Consider the following 26,617-nt stretch of genomic DNA (forward strand, 5'->3'; position numbering starts at 1 on the left):
GTGTCTGTACGCTGCAAGTGGCGGCCTATTGCTCGGTATGGCCACCCAGCTTCACACAAACCTACAATGCGAGCCCGTTCGAACTTGTTTAGTTGTCTGTAAGGTCTTCGATATCGTCGTAATGGCATCTTTAGTTGCTTCTTTACGGAATTACAATGGCAGCAGCAAAAGAAGATAAATTTTCCACCTCTGTTAGTGGTTTTATACTTTGCGAATTGCGCACTAGAAATACGCTCTATGATCGCAATTCCTGTGCATTCGCCTTGCAACTTTGATCATTTGCATGTTTTATCAAGATGTTTGTGAATACTAAATTTCGTCAAGATCGCAAAAATTCTTCTTCGTGCTCCGATTTTTTTGCAAAAGAGTGTATATTCAGGAACATTAGAAAAAATAATTTCGACTGGCTTTCTTTATAAATACAGCCCTGTTTCAATTAAAATCTTTTATGTTACAAATCAAGCATTAATCTTTTAGTTACTCTAGTTTTTGGAGACTTTCTTTAAGTTTGCCACAATGTATTATGAGATTTAAGAACATGTCATGTTTGACACTCTAAAACTTTAACTGAGTTTTTATTAAGTTCCAATAACATTAACCTATGATTTCCATATTTTTAGTAGTTATTAATCTTTTTCATTTCATTATTCTATTTGTAACCGTAGATTTCAATTCTTTGATGATTTAATTTTATGCAACTTTCTGCAGCTTTAAGGATTTTCCATTTTGGAGCAAGCACTTTAATGCTACAGATTAATAACCCTTATATCTAAAGTTGGGCTTTAGGTAATTGCGCTTGTACTAGGGCATTTTCTGTATTGCATTTCAGTATCTTACATTTTGTTTATTCTATAAGAATGCCGAAAATGTTTGTAGGTTAGTTCTATTTAAAATATAGAGATAAATACCTAGTCATCTTCGAAGTAGCATCCATCTGACGCACTCAATTCCTCCGCCGTTTCTGGACATTCTTGAAACAACGGAAAGAATTTTGTTTGTGTATATATCATACATGTTTGTAGGTTAGTTCTATTTAAAATATAGAGATAAATACCTAGTCATCTTCGAAGTAGCATCCATCTGACGCATTCAATTCCTCCGCCGTTTCTGGACATTCTTGAAACAACGGAAAGAATTTTGTTTGTGTATATATCATACACTGGCCATCTCATTTCTTTCGCAGTCCTTTGGACTACTAAGATCTTTCTAGGTCTTATCAGCCCTCATTCAATGCCCAAGTTGGGAAACTATAGCTAATTAATTTACACCAGATTTGCTCCAACCGAAACTTTTGGCTAACTTTTATTTCTCTCTCAGCATTTGCAAAATTAAATTCTTATAGCTCGCTCTATCAGCAGCAACAGAACAAATCCATTATTTGTATACCGGTGCTACGTTTATTCTCAATAGAGAATCCAACATACTCACGCCTTTTCTTATAAAACTTTATATTTTATTTTCATTTGAATATTAAATACGTATATTTTCATATACATGGAATGAGCGAATGAAATGAGCAGGAATAGAGAAGAAAGAAAACTAAATGCTAATTTCTTAGCAAAGACAGTAACGGTTTAGACCTGCGAGGATTTTTCATATTGCAAGTATTGCTCTCCTTTGCTATAATATTACTTTTGATATCACGTGTTGGATATTATGACGATGCTGCGTAGACAACATGATTTCGAAATTATGCGCTTAGTTTCAAAATGAGTAATTATCTTGAAAGAATTATTAGCCCAATGAAATCGAGAATAATAGGGCAAAAAGGAAATTTAAAACGTAAGATAAATGCCGCATTATTTGCCAACAAACGCTGGAGACTGTGAGCACTTCAGTAAAGTACTAAAGCTAAAAATGCACGCGCAATTAAGATCATACGATTATTCGCAATCACACGTTTAATTTTACAAAAAAATTTAAAAGTTAAATTTTAGGGCTAAAAATTTCGGTAGGCTTTTTTTTTCAAAGATGAAACATACATATATAAATGTGTCATCCTGTTTTACATTTAGTTATGCAAATACAATCATATTTATTTGTGTACTGTCTATTTCATTTGGTCCTTCTGTAGTTCATTTATTATTTTTTACTTAAACAATATGTTGACCCAAATACAACAAAACGGTTTTGGTAAGTACTGTTTAATACAATTGTAAGGATTATGTAAATTTTATTAACATTTAAATTTTGAATTAAACTTTCTTTCCTATCAATTCTTAACTTACCACTTCTAGTTGCCTTGAACTAAAAAACATCAGCTTTGTATAATAAACTTTATTGCTATTCTAAAAGATGAAATATTTAAGAGAAAAATTTGCCTGCAGCGCAGTGCGGCTAAGAACGCTATTCTACTGGAACATAAACATGAACAACTGTTGCCATTCACACAAACTTAATAGTAAAATAAAGCATGTTGCCAGTAACAAGATTATTGTAAAAATCATAACATAAATTAAGCAGTGAGAAAATAAAATATACAAAGAATAAAAGAAATGCAAATATTAAATATACATCCAACATTAACTACAACCCTTGCCATTGCATTAACAATAGATCATTCCCGATGGAATGGCAATGGTAAAAGTTTTACTATAGCTCTTTTAAAATAACCATTAACAGTTTTTACTGTAACAACTATAACATTGCCATCCTTTCCTGGATGGATTTCAACAATGCGACCTAAAGGCCAAACACCAGGAGGCATGTTGTCCTCCTTAATTAATACAATATCACCTACAGACGAATTTGGAAGTTGTTGCTTCCATTTGTATCTTTGTTGTAAGGAATTTAAATAATACTTATAATATCTCTTCCAAAAGCCTTGTTTCATTTGCTGTAATAATTCCCATCGTTTTAATAAAGTGGGTTTGGGAATATTAGAAAAATCCTGTTCTGGGATGCTAGTAATAACATCCCCAGTTAAAAAATGTGATGGAGTCAAAGCATCTAAATTACCTACATCATTGTGATTAGTTTTAGATAAGAGGCATGAATTTAACACAGCTTCAATTTAAGTTAGTAAAGTAGTTAATTCTTCAAATGTTAACTTTGTCTCTCCTATCATTCTTTTCAAATGAAATTTTATGGACTTGATCCCTGACTCCCACAAACCACCAAAGTGGGGAGAAGCAGGTGGGAATCATTTTCCATTCCATAGTATTTTCAGCCAAATAATTTAAAATCAATTCATTGCTGTTAAGTGAAAGTAGCAGAGTTTGCAATTCGGTCAATTTTCTTTTTGCGCCAACAACGTTCGTACCATTATCCGAAAATAAGCATCGATGTGTACCACGCCTTGATACAAATCGCCTAAGAGCAGCAATGAAAGAATCTGCAGTTAAGTCGCTAACTACCTCAATATGGTAAGCTTTGGTAGCTAGACATACAAACAAAGCTATATAACCTTTGCTGGTCTTAAAGCAACGACCTTTGTAACATTTCAAAATTACAGGACCGGCATAATCAGTACCTGTGCTAAAAATGGTCTCTCAAGTGTTACTCTTTGTTTTGGTAAGTTTCCCATTAATTGATTATTAGATGATAATTTATATCTGTGACAAACAATACATTTATGGATAAAAGACTGAATAAGTTTCTTACCATTTACAATCCAACAGTTTTGCTTTAAAATGTTAGCTAGTAAACTGGGCCTTGCATGCATATAAGTTACATGATATTGTTTAAAAAGCAACAAAGCAATCCTGTGTTGACCTGGTATCATTATGGGATGCTTAGCATTGAATGACAAGTCAGAATTTTACAGCCGACCTCCCACCTGTAAAACACCATCATCATCTAGAAAAGGAAAAAGTGAGCTAAAAACACTTTTAGGACTTAAAGATGAATTATTTTTGAGATCCTTTATATCTTTATGGAAGTGCAAAAACTGGATCCATTTAATGATCAACTTCATAGCTTCTTGCCTTTCATTAGATGAAGGTACTACTGCAGGATTTTTTAACCTATTATTTTCGGAACCAAAGACCCGTTCTCTGCACCTAGAAATAAATCTTAAGCAAAAAGAAATTACATTAACTATTTTAGATAAAGAACAACAGTTCTGATATAAATTGTCCAGAGTGTCATTAGTCAAATAAGCTGTTATACAAAAAATTGATTTTGTCCTTTCTTCAGCTAAGACAGTTGCATCACTGTTGGTCTCATTACTGACAGAACATTGTAGAGGGCACTTTGAACTGTCTAATGCTAAGAATGATGGCCCATGCCAGCATAGGGATATGCTCGGTAGAAGTTTAGGATCGATTCCTATAGAAGGAAGATCGGCAGGATTCTGTTTCGACGAAATATAGCTCCACTGTTGATAGGGAATAGCATCTAATAATTCTGAAGTCCTGTTTGCCACAAAAGGCTTCCATTTTCGAGGATGAGTTGCTAACCAACAGAGAACAACTTTAGAGTCAGTCCAAGCGCGAAAGGAAATTTCAGTGCTGGAGAAGGCTTTACGGACAGCTTTGATTAATCTGGCAAGGAGCAATGTACCTAGGAGTTCCAGTCTAGGTATGGACACTTGTTTAATGGGAGCAACTTTGGTTTTAGCAACCACCAAATTGACTTCATTTCTGTCGTGAGATGTTGGTTGAACACAGTAGATAACAGTAGCGTAAGCAGATTCTGACGCGTCACAAAAATCATGCAGATAGATGTGGTTAGACGTAGTTTGAAGCCACCTCGAAAGTTTAACATTTTTGAGAGCCTTAAGATCTTCTTGAAGTCGCTGCAACTTCTCTTCCCATTCTTTAGGTAGTGGGGCATCCCAGTCAAGTTTTAAAAACCAGAACTGCTGATAAAATATTTTCAACTTGATTGTACATGGTGATAGCAAGCCAAGAGGATCAAAGATTTTAGAAGATTGAGAAATGAACCTTCTTTTAGTAGTTTCAGTCCCAAAATCCATAGAAATGTTAAATAAAAATACGTCTTCTGTAGAGTTCCAAAATAGCCCTAAAGTCTTGGAACATTCATCTGAGTGAACTTCCAGGTCACCTTCTTCATGATTATCAATGGATAAATTTTCGAGAAGCTTAGAGCAGTTTGATCTCCATTTCCTTAAATTGAATCCACGTTTCTCTAACAGCTGTGAAAGCTTAGAACATAGGTCAACTGCTTCCTCTAAACTGTTTGCTCCAGATAAACAATCATCTACATAGAAATCATTTTTAAGAACGGAAGATACATGAGGATGATCCTGTTCTGCATCCAAAGCAATTTGCCACAAACAGCGTGTTGCTAAAAATGGTGCAGATGCAATGTCGTAAGTAACTGTACATAATTTATATGTCTGCATTTTTGAATTAACAGATTCTCTCTAAACAATTCTTTGTAAATGTTGATGCTCATGATCTACTAAAATCTGGCGGTACATTTTTTCTATGTCAGCAGAAAAAGCTATTTTATGTATACGAAAGTTGAGCAATATGGAAAATATATCTCGTTGTAGTGTTGCACCTACCCCTAAAACAGAGTTCAAAGGAACTGAATTTTTAGGTTTACATAACCCGTCAAATACTACACGAAGCTTAGTAGTAGAGCTACTCGGTTTAAGAACAGCATGATGCGGTAGATAATATACTTGATTATTTTCTTCAGTCTGAACAACTGGAAACATATGATTTAAAGTTTCGTATTCTTGCATAAACTCCTTGTATTGCCTACCAAGTTCTTTATCTAGAACAAATTTCCTTTCCATGGATAGAAGACGAGAAATAGCCAAAGGTTTGGAATCGCCTAACTCTCCAGCTTTACTGAAAATGGGCAGTCGGACGACAAATCTGCCGTTTTCGTTTACTCGATGATTTTCTTCAAAATGCTTCTCACAAAACTCTTCTTCAACCGTTGACTTCTGATTTTGGAACGGTAATTCTTCCAACTCTCAAAAACGCTTAAGCGTTGCATCGACGTTATCCTCAATATGTAAACTAATGCGATTAACACTAATGGGATGCGGAGTATTGCCTTCTGTTTTAATTCTGCCCGATACAACCCAACCGAAAACAGTATTTTGTGCAATTACATTTTTATAGCCAACAATCTGCCCTGGCTGAAGCAGAGAAAAGAAATAGTCAGTTCCAATTATCATGTCTATTTGCTTCGGCGTACTGAAATTCGGATTTGCAAGATTAATTGAATTCAAATAATAAATCTTTGCTGTCAATCTTTACTGAAGGCAAATGCGAAGTTAATTTTTTAAGAATATATGCTTGTATTAAAACACCATTTTTTTTTCATCTCAGATTTCGGAAACAATTTTACATTTACATAACCACGAGTCAAAGCTGCTTCAGAATCACCAAGTCCTTTACGCAAATACGAGCATTTTGTCTGCGTATATTTAATAGCCGAATAAATAATTCACTGATAAAAAAAGCTTCACTTCCACTATCAAAAAGAATGACACATTCATGACCTTGACCAGCAGAATCGTAAATTATTACTGCCGCCGTTGGTAAAAATGAAGTACTCTGACCATGAATAGAAAAACTCGAAATATTATTTTGTTCGTCTGAATTAGAAATTTGTTCATCGGATGGAGATGAATTTGACACAACTACGTTATTACTTTTAATATCTTCATGCAGTAAAGTATGGTGTTTGGCTTTGCAAATAGAACACACATTCTGCGATGAACAAAATTTTGATTGATGATTTCCGAAACAATTGAAGCATAATAAATTCTTCCGAATAATATTTTTCCTAGTCGTAATATCTGCACATTTAAATTTATAACATTTTGATAAAATATGAGAACTATTGCAACGCTAACATTTTAGAACAGAATGTTTATTATTATGTGAAACATTCTTAGAAACAGAGCATTGATTTTTATGCAATACTCGCTTTTCATTATTATGAGTGTTTAACATTTCGAGTGAAACACATCTTGAGTTTAAGAATTCCAAAAAACATTCTAAGGTAGGAAATTCTTCTTCACCATTTTTTTGTGACTATAAATGTCGCGTTTCCGGATCGACTTTTTCTAACAAAAAATAAATTAGCCAAACATCTCTAGACGAAGCCTTTTCGCCAAGAGATTTTAATCCACGGATAACTTCATCAGATGTATCAGATAGTTTTATTAGATTAACAGAATCAGCGCTAGCAATTTTCGCCTGCTCAAGAAATGCTCTGACAAGCGACATTACAATTTGATTTTTTCTATCATAACGATTCATCAATTTGTCCCAAGCCTCATCGTATGTAGTTTCGGAAATCGGAATGTGCTTAATAATAGCAGCAGGTTCGTCTGTTAAAAGTCCTATCAAATATTGGAATTTCTGAATTTTCGCTAATGACTGATTGGTATGAACTGTCGCCATGTACAGATCTTCAAAATTAAGCCAATCAGTATATTTACCATTGAAACTAGGAATGTTTAAACGCGGAAGTTTAAAGCTAGCCTCAACTGCAGTGGGATTTGAAATCAAAACATTTCTGGCCGTTACGGATTCAATGGCGGATTGATACATTACTTTCGTTTCAAAATATTTAGATTCGAATTCAGCAATTTCAGAAGCTTCTTCGGGTAAAGCAGCATCATATTGATTGAATTCTTTAAATATTTGTTCAATTCTTTCTAATCGTGCTTTTAATTCCGTTAAACTTAGCTGATTACTGAAACTATTGTGAAGCCGCGTTAGGGTAGATTTCGTTCGTCCTCTTAATCTTTTAAGATCAGATTCACTTAATTCTGTCATTATTACCATGAATAATGATTAATAAGCACAAATAACTTCAACAAGATACTTAAGCAGCAAAAAATATTTCCGCTTATCTTTCTGACGTCACCCAGACGATTCGCAGTACCAGTACTTAAAAGTTCGTTAAACACAGTTCTAAAGCATATAATAATAACACATTAAATAGCATTAAATGCCTCACCTGGGGAACCAAATAGTTGCCTTGAACTAAAAAGCACCAGCTTTGTATAATAAACTTTATTGCTATTCTAAAAGATGAAATATTTAAGAGAAATTTTGCCTGCAGCGCAGTGCGGCTAAGAACGCTATTCTACTGGAACATAAACATGAACAACTGTTGCCATTCACACAAACTTAATAGTAAAATAAAGCATGTTGCCAGTAACAAGATTATTGTAAAAATCATAACATAAATTAAGCAGTGAGAAAATAAAATATACAAAGAAAAAAAGAAATGCAAATATTAAATATACATCCAACAACTTCCGACCAGAACATAGTTTTAGAACCACGTCTGAATACATAATGAGGAAGAATGGTATTTAACCTAGAAATTCTTTGGTCTTAGTGAGAGAGATACCAGGTATTCTGTCTGCACGCGTCAGCCTTTTTAGGCTACTCTCTCGTAAGCTGTTATTACGCTCAGCCGTACTTTAGATCCTTCATAGCTTCGCAGTCTATTAACGTTAAGGGGCCAACTCGATTAGAATCTTGATAGCTTCGATTATATCTCTTTAGTAAAGATTAGTTTAGTATTATTCTTAGTCTCTTAAGTTCAAAGCTCAAGTGTCGGCTTTATTGTACGCTCCAAGACGGAGTTTGTTAAATCTTATTTTGAATAAAAGGGATAGTTAACCCTTCTTACTTGTCGTTTCCTGTCACACGAACTCAAGCGATTATTCGCTTATCAGTTCTTAGGAGTCTTCCCTTCCGACAGTAACTTAGATTTACACAGTGGAGAAGCCTACACAATAAATACATAACTACAGTCCCAAGACAGACACGGATGCCGAAGTTTACATATTCCGGTGAAGCACAAGACTGAAGTAGTTATACAGAACTGCCGGGGAAAAACTTGTCTCTCCCCGTCAGCCCATAGGGTTGCCAAACAGGTTTACTGTTTCGCCAATTGGCGGTTTTCTCAAGCGCTTTTGAGTTTGTATCGCCTGTTTGGGGCTGCCGCTGCAAAAGTTTGTTCACATACTATTTGTGGATGACAATGGAATTTGGTGAAGCGATTTGTTTTCCCCAAATTCGAATTAGTTTTTTTTTTTTTTTTTTTTTTTTGGGAATTTATTGTTTAGATAATTTTTTGCACATATCTTTTTTTAACGAACTTAGTAAAAATACCAGATTCTTACTGTTTGAACCACCAAATAAAAGGAAAAATATATTTTAAATGAAGTTTATATATATTTTTAACTAAATTTGTAAATTTTTAACGAATTTTCGAAAATCGCTCCATTTTAAAATTATTTGTCGTCCAGTAAAAACTGAACACGAAAAATATCCATGATATAAAGTTTTGAAGTTTTCTCAGATTATTAAACAAACTCTTCACCCACTTTGAAAATAGGAATGAGGGAAAATAGTACATTAATGGAGCGATTTTCTACGTTTTAAATTTTAAATATGTGTTGCAGTCTGAAGCAGACGGGAGAGAACTGTTCTTGGTCATCGCACTGAAACATGCTTTTAATGCTTGTCATGCTTCATTACTTACACCATTTTACATGCTTCTGTAGAGATTCTTTGCATTTACTATTCATCAACAATCAACAATTCATCAATTCATCAAACAATTCATCAACAATCAAAAACAACAAAATGTACGGACTGATTAGAGTTTAAAATTATTTGCAACGTAATCTACAGTGTCGTTTTTAATTTTTTTTTTCATTTCATAAGTTGCCATACATTTTACTCAGCATTTGCTTTTAAATTTTGATTTTTTAAACTTTTAATCATAAGTGATTTTGTATTCTGTTATGGGACTTTAAAATTATAGTAAATAAAAATTTATCTCTCTTATAAGGATTTGAAGTTTTCAAACGCTATAAAACAAACTGTACTCTCTTTTAAATAAGAAGCATTAATATTTTAGAATTTTTTAATTAATTAAGAATTAGCCACGTTTTTCTGAGCTTTTGTTTGAAAAAAAAGAACTCAGTTATGGTGGTTGTCACAACGAACAAAATTTTGTCATCGATTTTTAAAACTATTTACTGATAAGCTATCCAACTCAAATTTTGCACTGTGTCCACAGACACTGACTGTGAATAACAATACAATGTAGGACAAATATATTTGTTTGAAAATTTGACTTGCAGTTTTTTAAATTTAATATTAAAACGAGGCCCACTAGTGGCCGAGCGGTAAAAGCCGCTAAATACTAATAATTCGGTCCAGGAATCGAGTCCCAGCCAACCGGCTAGCTGTATGGGCGTCTCCGTGATTTTCTCCACGTATAACGTGGACACAAGCCAGTTTCCCTTAAAACGATCTTCACGGGACATCCCTCTCTTTCCGTGTAGTGCTTCAGAGCGGAGCATGTGATAAGTAAAAAAAAAAAAAAAAAAACTTTAACGAGTTTTCGTACGTATCGTCGCTAACGAAGAAGCTAAACTTTCAGACTTTTACTTTTTTCACCATGAAATACAGCATAAAAATATTTTTTTAATGAGACGATGTTAATTTCTGATATTTTGGCAATTTTTTTAAAATTTGTTGTTTTTTTACATTTATTTAACGTCACAGAATAAATAAACAATGATTTTTCATAAAACAATGAAACAATAACAATAACAGAAATAAAACAAATATTTTTCGTTGCTGAAAAACAGTTTTTCGAGTGAATAATTTGAATGAGAACAACATGTCATTGAGCGTAAAAAGATGAAATTAAAACAAGGTAAAAACAGTTTCTTAAAGTAAGGTTTTAAATAAAAGCTTACTTTCATAAAGTCATAAAATAACTAATGAACTAAATGAAGAAAAGTGATTTACCATATAATTTCATGGTAGGAAGAGATTAAATAATTCTCTTTGAGAAATTCAATTACAATTTTATGTAACGATTAATAAAAGCGTTAACGCCTTATGAGCAAATCCACTTAATCGAATTGCATTATGTCAAAAGTATAAACCATTATTTTTATCCTTTTGTCAAAAGCGCCCCATTCTTTTATTATTCGTGATAAAAATTGCACATGAATTCTATAAAGACAACTATTTAATCTCTTGCTCCCAAGAAACTATATATAATAAATTATTTTTCTTCCTTTAGTCCAATAGCTATATTTTGAATTTTAAGTAAAAGCTTTTTTATAGAAACATTTTTACCGTAATTTTTATTCACTCGCTAACCTATCAAATCTTCTCAGAGTACTAAAAATTTAGAACAAATACGAGTACATTGGGATGAATTTATTTTAAAGCTCGTTTCTTTCAACAGCTTAAAGTTTCTTTCAGATACTCAGTTTGCTCATCAACCCTGTTACTAGTAACTATAATGTCATCAAGGTAAATAGAAGTTCAATAAGCAGTTCTGCTTAGTATGGATATAAAAATTGTGTAAAAATTTCTATACTGCATACAGCAGTGGTCTTAGACTGGTAGCCCGCATTCAGCCTCTGAAGAGATTTTATGCGACAAGTGAATTCATTTCAAGTATGTATCTATTGCAAATACGGAAATACGGTTTTGCGAAGATTTTCAAGATTTTAGTCAGTTGAAATTAGAGTTTCTATTATTTTCACTACCTTTGTTGTGTCGTTTTTGAAATTACCAATAAGGTACCCTACTAGTTGACGACAACAATAAAAAAAAATAAAAAAAAAAAAAAAAAAAAAAAAAACCTAAATTCAACAAAAAGATACTAGTATCAATAGAAATTATCGTTATTGTGTTGTGTATTAACCGGATTAACCCTTAAATCAATTTGAGTAAAAGACTGGTAAATATCATGAGCACACAAAATAAATTTAACCATTGATTGATTTAGAAAAACTTATTTATTTAACTCTTAATGCAAATTATATCTATATATCCATTAATTGGAAAAATCAAAATATATTCAACAAAAGTTGTACTATAGTTTTACACATCAAACTATTGCTGAGTAATTATTTCTTAACAACCCTAAATCTCTATAATATTTACTATTTCAAATCTGGTAAAACATACCAAAAATATGCTATAAATTTATGAACAGTACCTTCTCCGGGGAGAAAAAAAAAAAAAAAATTTAACAAGTTACACTTTCCACTTCACACAGAATTGATCAATACTAAAAAAATATTGCATAATATTGCACTCAATACAATCATTTAAATACTATTATTGCACATAATAATTTTTATTATTTATTTTTTTTCTTTTGATTAATAAAATATGGTTTAACCGGATAAAGATAAGTAGTGACACTATTACACTTCTACAAAAAAAAGTTCGTCATGAGAGGAGCAAAAATCCTCTAATACAGGCACTATTACAAATCAATCCTCACCAAGAAAGTAACTCAAACAAAAAATTCAATTAAATAATTTCCTGAAGAACTTTATTTTATTAACTATAAGTTACAATAATTTTAATAAGGTTGTAAATCTTTCTTCAATCTAGTGCTTTTAGTTAATCGACACAAAAAAAGAAAAATATGATATCTATAGAGTGAAAATAAATTTATCAACTACAAAAAAAATTTAAGGCTTAACAATTTAAGTTAATTCAGTCCTTTTAACCGAAAGGGAAAAAAATCTATTTTTTCAAATAGTTAAGCAAAAACACACACACACACACACACAAAAAAAAAAAAAAAAAAAAAAAAAAAAAAAAGTAAAAAAACACTAAAATAAATTTAACACTTAGCTTTACATCCAGACAGACAGCTAGGACAACACTATCCCGAACACAATGGACGTCGTTTTCCGATGAAGCAGAAGCAGCACACCTCTTTATTACGAATCAAATTATCGTGCCATCAGCAGTTCACCAAGCAAGATGAATTGTCCATTGTCCATATTGGTAGGCAAAGCATCGGTGAAAACAGGAGACCAGTACTTTGTTGAATTAGACTCGGAAGAGGGTTGAGATGAATTTCCATCAATAAGGCAAGGTAAAGGAATCAATAAGGCGTTAAATGTGGATCCATGCAGATTCTTCACTACCGTTGACCGTTAACCATGGTAGGAAGCACTTGTTTACTTATTGCACAAAAACATGAGTAGAACGAAAAATGTAGCTAATATCGATGTTGAAAAAAAATTATTGAATTTGCAGATCATTTTTAAAGCTATTATCTATGCAGTCGGAATTCACTTTATAAAGATGCTGAACATTTTTCTCGGACCGAGTGCCACGAGAAACGGCTACTGGAGCCAAAATCATTAGGGTAAATTCGAGAAGCAATGGCCTAACAATGGCCCTTCAGAAATTTTCATCTCGAACATGGTTCCAGAAACAAAATCAGCTGTCGGCTAGCTCCACTTCACGGCAAATGAAAACAGTCAAAAACGTGTCAAAAAGTGACCTCGTCCCACAAAACAGCCCGTTAAAAGGGAGAGCGCCGGAACTCCAACTTGGCACAACTCCCTCCTCGCCAATAGTTGGAGGAGGAATAATAGTTGGAGGCCAATAGTTGGAGGAGGAATAACGCCAATAGTTGGAAATACCAGTTGCAACTACAGCATTCCTTCATGTTAGCAAACTCGCCAAAGCCACCACTTTGAAACCTCAACGGAAATTCTAAATCGCCAAGCCGTCGCTAAATAACCACGCCTATTGAAAGGGGAAAACTTGGAATTTGAACAAGCCTGTAAGCAGTCCCAACGAGGGAACCTGAAACTCGAAAAAAAAGCGACTATTTTACCGGAAAAGGGCATTTCTTCCCCCACAAGAGAAATCACAATGAAAATGGAAAAAATCTACTAATTAAAGCTCATAACTAAAATGCAATTAAAGTTAGGAAAACGAAAGTTATGTCAATTTAAGGTGATAATTTTTCTGCAACTAATGATATTAAATACTAAGAAATCAAATTAATTTTTAACATGAAAATCTGAGTTTATTATATGAAAAATTCACCTATATCCATTGTCTGAGTGTACAAATTTGAAGACACAGTTCGCGTAAACTCGAATAGCCGAAATAGATTACACTAGAATTAATAAGCCAAATAAAAGAATATAACCTAACTTGTTGTGTAGCTCAAATTTTGAATAATTACAAATTAAAATTCTGATCTTTATGAATCACTTAATTATATTAAATTCACTACACAACACCTTTCAGGTATCAAGCTGCGATAAGAAATAAAGAAATTTATGCTTGTTTACATACAAACATACGTATTTTTATTTATGTCTCCAAGAATTATTTCATAAATTAAAGAAATAGAGTAAGTTGTCATTATTCTCTTTCAAATTTTACCCCACTTGGTAAGTTTTGTGTGAATACTTAAACAATTTTCATAATTTGCTTATTTTTAGTTCAAATTAAATTATCCAATGAGTATTTAAAAATGTAGGAATTGTTTGAAATAAATGTCAGACTTAAAAGTTTAAAATTTAGTTGTTAATATATTTGAATTAGAAAGTTTAACCAATAAAAATGTCTCGCATATATCAAATCAAAAACAGATCAAAAACAAATATTTCAGATCAAAAACAAATATTAATTTGAATTTTTCTTTAGCGATATTATTATTATTGTATTATTTTCTTTAGCGATATTATTATTATTGTATATTTACGTATGATTTAAGAAGTATTTAGCAAGCTAAATTTAAAATTTATTTAAAATATGTTTTTTGTCAGTAAAATTTCTTTATTTAATTACCAAGGGGAAAAAAAAACGTAATGGTTCGTTAGTTGTTTTCAGTTTGTGGTTGTATTCGTATGCAATCTGAGTTTGGAAACACTGGCGTAAAGGGAAGTTTTCTTCGTTTCTATGTAATCGTTTTCTGTTTATTTTTCATTATTCATTTCCTTCCACTTGAATGTTTCCAATATTTTATGCATCTTCTGGAAATCTTTATTTTTCATGCATTAAAGCTATATATGATAGTAATTTTTAATACATATGGATGATAATTTTTGCAAACTTTGGAACTTTTAATATAATGAATAAAAGGCTTTCTAACAACACATATTACACGTCTTGGTGCGTTTCTAACAACAGATATTACACGTATTTTTCGTTTGAATGCATGTCACCTAAAGTCGAATCCCCTCCTTTCTCTTCAGTTTTTTTCACACATTCATTGATTATATTTTCTAATTTCCTCACTGAATAGGTAAAATATTTGTATGCATAGTAGCATTGCTTCACTTGATAGTTTACGTTTTTTCCCTTAATGCACTATTTATCTTATTAGGTATCTCTTTGTAACGCAGCCAAATAAAGCAATTACCCACAATTATTTCAAAACTAATTAACATCTGAAAAAAATTATCATTTAGTGGCCACAGACAAAAGATATAAAGAGCGACAAATAGTAAAAGCATGGACCGAATTCATTAATTAGAAAACACAAATGTAATTAAAGAAAAAAGAAAGCCATAGTTGTAATGCATTTTAATTTAAAGATGGTATTTCTTTTTGATGTAAACAAGTTCTCTAATGTTCATTTTGTAATTAAAGAATTTTCTTTTAGTTTAGCCTTGGGATTAGATCATCATGGAATGTCTGTTGAGCGTTTGTATTGTTAAATAAGATTCATGAAGGCGTGAAACATTATTATGAGCAAGTCATACGTACGGAACTCAGAAATATTAACATAAGAATAATGCATAAAAATTAAAAATATTCCGCTGCTATAAGGTTAGAATGCTTTTCCCAGCATACATTTGCTTTTCATCAAAGAAACAAATTGTGTGTAAGCTTTAAACACATTTTCACTTATGTTCTAACACTATACGTAAACTATTCGTAAATGTATGTTCACTCACTAAGAGTTTTTTTTTCTAAATATTGGTGTGTTATCACTCTGATTATTGCATTCAGATTTAACAAGTACTAGATTTAGGTTGTAGTTATCTTTTGATAAATTATTATTTGGCCCTGGCAAGATTGAAAATTGTTTCCCTTACAAATAAATTAAAATGTTGCTTTGCTTAACCTCATTTCAATTTATACCAAAGATTTGATAGAATGTCTATTTGAGGAGGCAGGGTTAAATCCGTAACTATCAGCTCTTGCTAATGTTCTTAATTGGAAATGAAGGTAGTCATACAGAAAATAATATGTTTTAGATAGAAAGGAATTAAAACCGATTTAACATCATTCAGACGTACTTCATTACTCTAAAAGTGATCCTATATTGTTTCACGAATGGAATGTTTCTGCGCTATAAACATAAATTTAATGTACTCATTAAAGTATTCTTCGATTGACTATTTTTTACGTTTGTCTGACACGAAAACAAGGGAAAGAATACCCTAGTTGTTACTTAGATAAGCAGGTACATTTCTATTAATGGAGTGTGCCAAAACGTCAGCTGTGGTTTACATCACATCATGAATAGCTGCGCTATGTTTAAGGTGCACAGTGCCAAAGCTTTTAAAGCGGTGCTAAGTTTGGGTAATTTTCTGATGTTTCTTAAAGCGAAACTGATCGCTGTGTACATGGGGAGAATTGTGAAATTTTCTGATATATATATGTAGGAACGCTACGTTTTGAAGCCACTGAAGAGCACTAACCAACAGGCAGAACATCGCCTGCGTACTTGAGACAGAGCGAGACAGACGAGGACAGAGATCAGATGGCAGACCACGCGAAGGGGGTGGGCGATGGACTTTTGATTTTGCTCTGATTCCGTGGCGCCATGTGATTGTGTAGAACGTCAAGTGATGCAAAATTTTCTTGTTTTTAACTAGCACGAAGAGGCGCTAAACAACTGTTGTACTTCAGTTTAATCTGTTAACTTTCTGTGGTGGTAATGTTCTGTGGTGCGTGAAAAAAAGATTCCTCATTATTTACCGAGCGACATCACCTCATTTGGCCCCCAAATATATATAATAATTTATAATAAGAAAACTTTCCATATGCCATCTCCAAGGATGAAACACTATCTTAATTTTTAGTTGCTAATTGGTGGTACATTTGTTTATCCCTTGATAAGTCTATTAATCTGCGATCAATGACAGTAGCTACTTTTTTAATATTTAAAATTTACTTTTGGTTTTGGTATTTTTGCGATTAAAGATTTTTCTTAGCAGATTTTTATACCAGAAGTTAAACTTTTTTAAAATACTAATTTAAATTCTAAGAAATTTTTTCATTGATGGTGTTAAATTTAATTTGTGTTTCTTGGAGATGGTATATGGAAAGTTTTCTTATTGTAAATTATTATGAATTACTGGTTTATTACTTTTAAGCTTTAGCGCCAGTCATATAGGCTTTTTAATTTACTTTTAATTATTTTATTTTAAATATATATATATATATATATATATATATATATATATGTGTGTGTGTGTGTGTGTGTGTGTGTGTAATAATAAGAGCAAAGGAAAAGACGGAACACTGTAGATGCGTGGTTAGATCCATATTGAAGAAGCATTTTGATTGCGTAGTATTTAAAGAACTTGGCAGTCGAGGCAGTTTCAATTCCATTTTTATTTCCAATTGATATTTGTGGCCACAATCACTTGGCACTCTAGTCGTGCCTTTCCACAGAAGATTTGCATTTTTGATGTTGTTGGGATAGAAAGCAAGCCAGCGAAATTACATCTTAGTACAGTAGAGAGCAAGAGGTGAAGTGCGTCGTTATGAAAGATGGAAGCACGCGAAGAGAAAAGTTTTGGTTTACAATTCGGTGATTGGTTGTCAAGAGGCATCTGGTATTAACGGTTACGTAAGATCGCATAATTAATTTGAATGACGCAATGAAGACAAGTTATTACGATTTTAGAATAGAGAGGAAGAATTAATATTTATAATTATATTATAATTCTGATTCATACATTTTTATCTTACATATTTCCCCCCTTCAAAAAGAAAAAGGCGTAGCGACAGAGAAGCCTTTTTAAAGAGAAAGAGTTAAAGCACTAGCAAATAAAAAAGAAAAACATAAATCATAAAATTTTGATTCTATAAAAGTATAATTTATAAATATCAATTTTTTTAAAATAAATTTTTAATTTTTAGAGTCCTATTGAGTTTTTCAGCATTTCAGTCCAAAAGTCTTTTTGTTTGAGAGTTCACATAATCATAATTCTTCAGGGAAGGTTCTTGTTATTACAGAATCTCACAAAATAAACTTTTACACAATCATTGCTTATAATAAAATGTAATGCACATAAATATTTATGATACTTATTTCCATACTGATAAATTATAATTTAACATCATAAATAATAGGATTAAGATCTTCAGAATTTATGGTTTCACCGTTATCATCTTTCATTTACAATTCCTGATTTTACCAAACTGGAAGCCTCGCAATATTTCTAAACAAACATATCCATCAATAGGGCTGTCCTCTTGAGCTAACCAGCGTGTTCTCTGCACTGGTGGCCCAGGGTGCCTAGGCAGTTACTTGAAAAGGCCTCCGTTCCTTGCATTAAGGTAACTGGCCTTTGAGAACTGCACTAATACATTCCATAATAAAAAAATATATAATAATAATAATAATAATAATATAAAAAATTTACACACACTCATAAAATGAGAGCCTCCAACATTACCTTGCATGAAGAGGGTAAAAGGAACAACTGTACAGAGGTAATTACAGGCCTCTGATAATATATGGAAAGTTTTCTTATTGTAAATTATTATGAATTACTGGTTTATTACTTTTAAGCTTTAGCGCCAGTCATATAGGCTTTTTAATTTACTTTTAATTATTTTATTTTAAATATATATATATATATATATATATAATAATAAAATAATTTGTATCATATGATATATATATATATATATATATATATATATATCATATGATACAAATTATTTTTATCTTTTCATGTAGCTTGGCGTATCTTTAGGGTTTAGAGTTACCGCCAAGTAGTGAGATTTCTTTTAAGGGTGTTTGGTGATAAGTGGCACCCCGTAACAGAAAAATACCGAAAAATATGTAATGTAAATACGTAATTAGAAATGTACAATTGATATATTAGAAATGTACAAATATATATGTAAATTTAAAAATATTTTTTATTCTTTTTTTTTTTTAACTAAATAACCGTTCCATCATTCCATGGACTCATCCGTGATTCAGGATGGAACACAGGAAGGAAACGATATTAAACCAGAGGGAATGGGAGACAGAAGGATACACATAAGCACTTGCGCCTATCCGAAATACCATCCCACATCGGATTTACCCATTAGACAGTCCAAGGCGACGATAAAGTTATTAGGTCCGAAATTATTTTAAAAATATTTTCATCGAATTCTAAAGTTGATCATTCTTTTTTTTTTTATTAAATTCCATTTCCTTATACGTGTGAAAATACAAAAGAGAATTATAAACTATTGAAATACTATGTATTGTCTTATATAAGATTACGAATGCTTAAAATTCGCCAGAATTAATTGCCGATGAACGTGGCTCAAAAGCGTTTAATTAATTTATCATATAAGGTATTTCTCCCACTTCCTTAGCGTGCATTCGTGGTGTAACGGTAGCACGCTAGGCCGGTATTCCAGAGGTCCGTGGTTCGATTCCCGGCGAAGGCGGTTGCATATTTTTCATCTTTTCTGCTTCCAATTAACCTAATGACTCAACAAGTGACGCCCGAACTAAAAGGGTTGTGGATGATGATTCTCCGCACCCAGGATTTGGCGACTAGGTCCCCTAAAACCCTAGTCGCCCTTTAAAAAGGGGAATATAAGGTATTTCTCCCACTTCCCTAACGTGCCTTCGTGGTATAACGGTAGCACGCTGGGCCGGTATTCCAGAGGTCCGTGGTTCGATTCCCAGCGAAGGCGGTTGCATATTTTTCATCTTTTCTGCTTCCAATTAACCTAATGACTCTAAAATTAGTTAATGCTTGCTAAGCTAAATCTATTAAACAACTGCAGTAAGTAAAAGGAATAATTTAATGAATGTATTAATTAGTTTGAAATATAAAACATTTATAAAATAACCAAAACTATCTTACCCTACAATTATCGCTTGTGCTACAATCATTGTCCTTTGCGTCGTATCTGTTTACTTGACTGTACATTTAGCGCATATCTGTCAGTTCATCGTGCGTTTAAATGGTCATGGCCTTTAGGCATTTGTTTCGAACAAAGTTATTGCGGTAATGATCTGAAACACTCAAGTTGTAACGCTTTTAAAAGCCGTGCTTGCTTCGGCTAGTTTTCTATTAAACTTTGGTGAGGCAATAATCGTAGTTTTCGATCCTATTTCGTTTCACTTAAAAATATGGGTATGATAAACGCTTGACTGCAGGGACAGATGCTGTTATTAAGAATTTGAGAAATTTTCTGAGACGTCAGTACCTGTGGTGTCGCCTTATCCCTCAATATTGATGGTTTAAAAAAAGTGTAACGTTAAGCATAAGTGTAGAATTCATGTAGCAGAAAAAAAAATCATAGGAAGAAAAGTATTTAATGACAGACTAAAATGCTTTGCCATAATCTAAAATGTAGCTCTCTCTCTTTCCCTCTCTCTATATATTTAGTTTGCTTAAAGAAAGAAATTTTATGAGAAACATAAAAGTAAACATAAAATCAGAAAATTTATAGTGGTCTGTGTCTTGCTTATGAAGATTAACTGCAACGACAATTTTGCTTGTTCTAGAGAAGAAAAGCACATTTCTGGTATTTCCTGCTTTTCAGAGCAGCAGAAAAAAAAAAAAAAAAAGCTATGGACTCACTGTGATTCGAAATTTTGGTCTTCTGACAACTAGCTGAACGTGTTACTCGTTGCATTAAGAAAGCACGCAATGAGGAAGGCGAAAACTCCTTATACTCTTCCTCACTTAAAGGACCACTGGAGAGAGGGAAAACAATTTATTCGGCTAACTACCTGTGGTAAAGCATTATATTTTAGCATATTTTATACGGGGAGTTTGTACACACATAAGGTATTTTTCAGAGCAAGTAACCCAAGAAAAATCAACTACGTCATGTCCGGATGTTTTGGTTCTTCCGAATGCTAGATGCGATACTAATTATACCAAGAGAGTATGCAGTTGCGCAAGCAAACGTTCCTTACACCCTCACTGTTCATTATAGCATAAGTAATAAATATCCCATTGATATTTCTGAGTATCAGTTAAAAAACGGAAAATCAGAATTCCTAAAAGAAATGCTTAATTTGCGTGGACGCTGCAACGATTAATTTCAATTTTCAATAAACGTGAGTTTCATTACATCATATTTATTTTAATATTTATAATAATTTATTTATCTTTTCAGTTAATTTAATTTGATTGGCTATTTTAAATACGTTTTGAAATATTTTTATTAGGTCAGTTGATGAGGAATTTAGGAAAAAAATACCGTATTTGTTGGCGTATAAGATGCTTTTTTTCTTTGAAAATAGGTCTGAAAAACGGGGTGCGTCTTATACGTTGATACTCAGTTATTCATTTCTGGAAATTTTCTCTATTCGGAGTTATGCGATTTTGTTTCTTGTTTCCTTGCGGGGTATGGGAATATTATAGTTACGTAGAGTTCAATGAATGCGGATACGCTGTTATGGATGCTCACAGCTGGGTTCGTTTAAACTTTCCAGTTTTTGTGAAGGACTTTTAAATATGTGAAATTTCTACTGCTTAGATTTCTTAAATTTCTTGTCAAGTTGTGGCTCAAAAACAACGTAGGCATTGCTATGATATAGCATACAAGCTACGTGTGATTGTGTATGCTAAAGAACATGGAAACAGGGCTGCAGAGAGGCATTTCAAGCCACACCCAACTGAGAAAATGATAAGAATTGGTGACTTTGTATTTGTATTACTTTATGTTTAAAATATTGTAAATTCATTATAATGATCAGTAACAAAGTTTTATCCTTCAAAAATTGTGTATAAAAAGGGGTGCGTCTTATAGGCCGGTGCGTCTTATACGCCGGCAAATACGGTAATTAATTTTATTCCGAATTGCACATGTCATGAATTTCAAAAGTAATTTTTATTTTTTAATTTTATTTTGCAGTATTATCACCAATCGTTTCTGCTATTAGCGCAAAATTGGATTAGGTTTTGAATTGTTCCTTACTTTGCATTAACTTAAAAATATTTGCAATATATATACGACTAAATACATAGTAAAATACAGTTCAAAGCCTAGTCCGGTTGGGTGCTGACAGCAGCAACGATTGGTGAAATAATTCAAGGTAAAATAACATATATTTTTAAAATTCATCACATATTCAGTTCGAAATAAATAACACACAAAAACCAAAAAACCAGAAATATAGGGTTAAAATGCAGAAAAGCTTCATTTTGGTATTTCTTGCTTTTAAGAGCAAGAAATATGAGAAACTGAAATGAAAATATGAGAGGGTAAAATATGACAAATCCAAAAATAAAATATGAAATTTACATTTTTTACTGCATCGTGGTCAAGAATTTTGTTCAAAGAATGAAGTAAATAAATAAAACAGTCTGTTTCTGAATTGTCAAAGCCACCAATTAATGTTTGAAATTCAAAAATAGTCTAGGAAAACAGTAAAAGCAACCCGTATCTTTAATAGCTCAATCCCAACAGATCGAAATAAACAAGGCAAAAATTTGCCATACTCTAGCATTAAAAACTAAGACAAATTTAAAAAGATTGCGAAATATATATATATTGCGATATATATATACATATGTACAGACACGCATACGCATAAAATTAAAACATTCTTGAAGCAAAAACGTAGCATTAAAAGAGGCAATTCATCTGCATTTTAACCAAAAAGGACGTTTAAGCTTATATAATTTGTTTACATAATTATTACTGTTATTATTGCCTCTCTATTTAATTAATCAACAAGATTTTAAATAAGTGAAAATAATTTTTATTATATTTAATTAATCAAAAAACATAATCAAAACTATAAGCGACTCTCGGTAAACAGTTTTTTGCCAAGCAACGTGATATTAGAATTTATTCATTATTTCATTTAAAATCTCTATCACATCCTATTTATTTTACTCAGAGAGGAATGTTAGTGAGAAATTTCTTCCAGTGAAATTGTTTTAATACTTCACTGAAAAAAAATCGGAGAAGAAAACTCAGAATATCGAAAGAAATTGCAAGCTTTTATTTAGATTTCTTGGAAGAATCTCGACATTTGGCACTCTGCCCTTTAGGACAAAGTGAATGCTTCGCTCGCAGATGGAGATACTGCTATTACGTCAACATAAAACATTGGTTTTTTTCCACTTTTCCCCTTAAAACTTCCCCCTCACCACACACAAAAATCACGTCATATACTTATTAATATACGATGGAGAAATGGTTTTTACGCGTTTCTTATACTCTTATGCAAAAATCAAAAAAAAAGACTGACTCAAAATTTGTAGCACATAATAATGTTACTAAATTTCAGCCTTGTTTCTTAGAAAAATCTGAAACACTGGACAGGCAGAATAACTTCAACATTCTTACGAATTTTTATTCATCTATAGCTGGTGTTAAGAGCTCACCCTTGCGGATCTAGAACTTCCTTATTTACAAATATTATTGAATGTTATACCAGCCAAAGTGTTAATTGATACACAAAGTAAGCAATTTGAAACCTTGGGAAGTTTAACATTAAATGTTGAAGTTAAAAATGAAGCGCAGAAAACAGTCTTATTAGTATTGAAAGGTCTGCAAGTTAGTGTAATTTCAGGTGTCGATTTCTTTCAAAAATTAAACTTAAAGCCTAGTTTAGTGAAAATTCTATAATATTAGGAAAAGAAAAGGAAAGAAAAAACGAGCCAGTTGCCAAAAGTAGTTAGAGCAACTTGAGAAAACCGATAAGGAAGAAGTGACGAGGATCATAAATGAGTGTGCTGAACCTTTCATTGACAAACCTGGTCTCACGCATATTATAAGTCATGATATAGGTGTTAGAGAAAATTGACCATGTCGTTCAAAACCGTAGAGAAACGGCGAAATAAAAGAAAATAAAGTCGAGAACGCATTATCTAGAATTAGAATTGATGAAAGCGGAAATAGAATAAATTGTAACATCGTAACATACGTGGTCTTAGATTCAAGAGGAACATTAATGATGGAAATACAAAAAGATCCTGATTTCAGAGAAATCTACACATACTTAAAAGATCCTGAAAAATTTTCACTCGGTAAATGAAAACGGAATAAAAAAAGAGCTGAATATAACCCAATTTCAGCACACATGGGTGTGAAAAAGACTATTCAAAAGGTCAGAGAAGTTGCGTTTTTCCCGAAATTTCAGCAAAATACAAAAGAATGGATTCAAAGCTGTACAATCTGCGAAAACTTATATGTAAATATGCAAATTTTGCTCCATCAGATTATTTAAGCAGTATAAAGTCAAGTTTTTCAAATCAAATTCATACAGTAATGGTGAGAACCGTGCATCATCGAGTGCAGCATGCATCAGCTACATTAAAGCGTGCATCAGCGAGTTTAGTAACAAATTCCCTTTTAGAGAGAGATGTTTTAAGACATGGATCGACATTAAAGATGATATCTGACAGTGGGCTGTGCTTTGAAAACATGCGCAAGGAACTAGATATTAAGCACTTAAGAGTAATTCCTTACAGCCCTCAGTCAAGTATCACTGAGCGTGTTAATAAGAAAATTGTGTGACAACAACCTGTTAATAGGATTGTACAGATTGCATGCTGCTACGTAAAGAAACATCACAAAAGTTGGAATTTATATAGTGAAGAGATAGAATATTCTCTAAGAACAGCGAAACATGGGACAACACATAAGACGTTAGCTTAGAGTTATTTCTGGGAAGAAAAATCATTACACCCTTAAACAAACTGCTTGCCAAGAGGATAATAAGATACATCATCGCATGAGAAGACAAACTGATCGCAACCCGTGAAGAAATTATAAGCTAAATTGCAGAAGGAATGACAAACGTGTTCGCCAGATGTACAATCGAAAATTAGTTGAAAATTTTCTTCGAAGAGTAGAAATTATGTTAACGGCAAATGGTAGACCTACGTCATATTGAAACAAGCTTAAGTTTAGTAATTTCCTATAGATTCTCGTGTCAATATGTAGCTTCGGTTATATTTATAGAACATACTTCACTTATACTTATGCAGCTTTATTTTGATATACAAATCTGACTTCAAGAAAGCTCAAATAATACTATGTGTTCTGTTTTCAATTCTTTGATAGGAAAAAAGAGAAACTTTTGATGCAAAAGTAGAGTGTTACTTTAAAAAAATACTCTTTGCGTTACTGTCGAATAGCCCGTGGTTCTGAAATTTAGGAAATCTAAATTAAACAGTAAAACTTTCCTTGCAGGTTTTGAGATGTAAGCGACAGATTTGAAAAAAAGTTTTATTTTATTTGTCTGACCCTATTTAAAGGAAATATAAGGAGACAGAACATTTGCAGCGCCTATTATTCTTTAAGATTCGTTTCATCTAATGGCTGATGTTTTATCGAGCATCAGGAGAGGCGCGGAAAAAATTAGTGTCGCTCTTGGGGCTGTCGCAAAAGTTGCATAATTTTATTTTCCTTCTGTGTTTCTAACTGACTTTCAGATAGCGGTGTGACATATCCCTCGAGCAATATAAGATCATGGGAAATGTGATGGCGTCAAAGTCAGTTTTGATTGACAATCAAGAAAAGGAATAAATAATGGAAATATTGTCGCAGGAAAAGGTGATGGGAAAGAAAGGAACATTGGAAAAGAAGAAAAAGTGGTACGTTTGGGGTGATAAGGTGACGGAATTTTGGAGTTATGAAGAAAAGACGACGAAAAGCAAAGTACGATGGAATCATATTTACCAGCATGTTATTCCATTTTAGAAGAACTAAATGTTTTTGTGTGAGATAAAGGATGATAATTGACGATTCATCGGTTAAGGCTTTGAATTGCTAACATGGGCAAGACGAAGTACAGACTTATATTTTACGTTGAATGATGATCAAATGTTCATGACTGTTATTTAGTTTATGTGTTGGAGAGAGGAAAAAAGTGAGTGAACTTCAGAAGACCTGAAGTTTCAATTTCTGATTGTGATGTGATGTGGGATCATCAGTATGATGAATTATTATCTACAGCGATTTAAGAAGAGGTGGCGTCTTGTGTGACATCGATGATTCTGGCTTCAAGAGAATGCACTTAGTCTCCGGCAGCGTCGTCTAAAACATTTCCGATAATATTTCCGGGATATAAATTATATAGTGTGATGAAACAGGAATTCCACTCGATTAATATGATATATAATACTGCTAAATGTTTCAGGATTATTTTTCAGGGTAAGTTATAGACACTCCTTGCCAAAATAACGGCGCTTAAAAACCTTGATCCATCAGCTCTCCTCTCGTGAAATTAATGGTAGGGAAGAGGAGCGAATTCCATTACTTCACGTACTCCCATCAGGAAATTAAAACTAGAATGGAGCTTAGGCAAGTTGACTTTATTTTCTTTGTTGAAATAAAATAATCCAAATACAGGCTTCATAAAATCTGATGTCTTCTAAATGTGAAACTAGAGTACAGCTATTTTGTCCTCACCGGCATTTTAAAATCCATCCATATTTGAAGTATCTGTATAAATCTAAAAAGCAGACCGGAATCTGAATGTCTCATATCTGTCTTTTAACATGAAAAACTTTGAATCGATATGTCAGAGGGTACTATCATAACTGATGATCCAATCTACAGACAAAATCTGATTATTATACGCTTTTTGAATCTGGTTATTATACTACATTACTGTAAGTAATGTTGGAAACATAACTTACAGTATGTTTACTGTTATACCCCTACCTTATGGAGGGGAA

Source organism: Stegodyphus dumicola, chromosome 7 (genome assembly GCF_044657685.1).
Source record: "Stegodyphus dumicola isolate Sdum_Otavi_A_Nest chromosome 7, ASM4465768v1".
In the NCBI taxonomy this organism is placed as follows: domain Eukaryota; kingdom Metazoa; phylum Arthropoda; class Arachnida; order Araneae; family Eresidae; genus Stegodyphus; species Stegodyphus dumicola.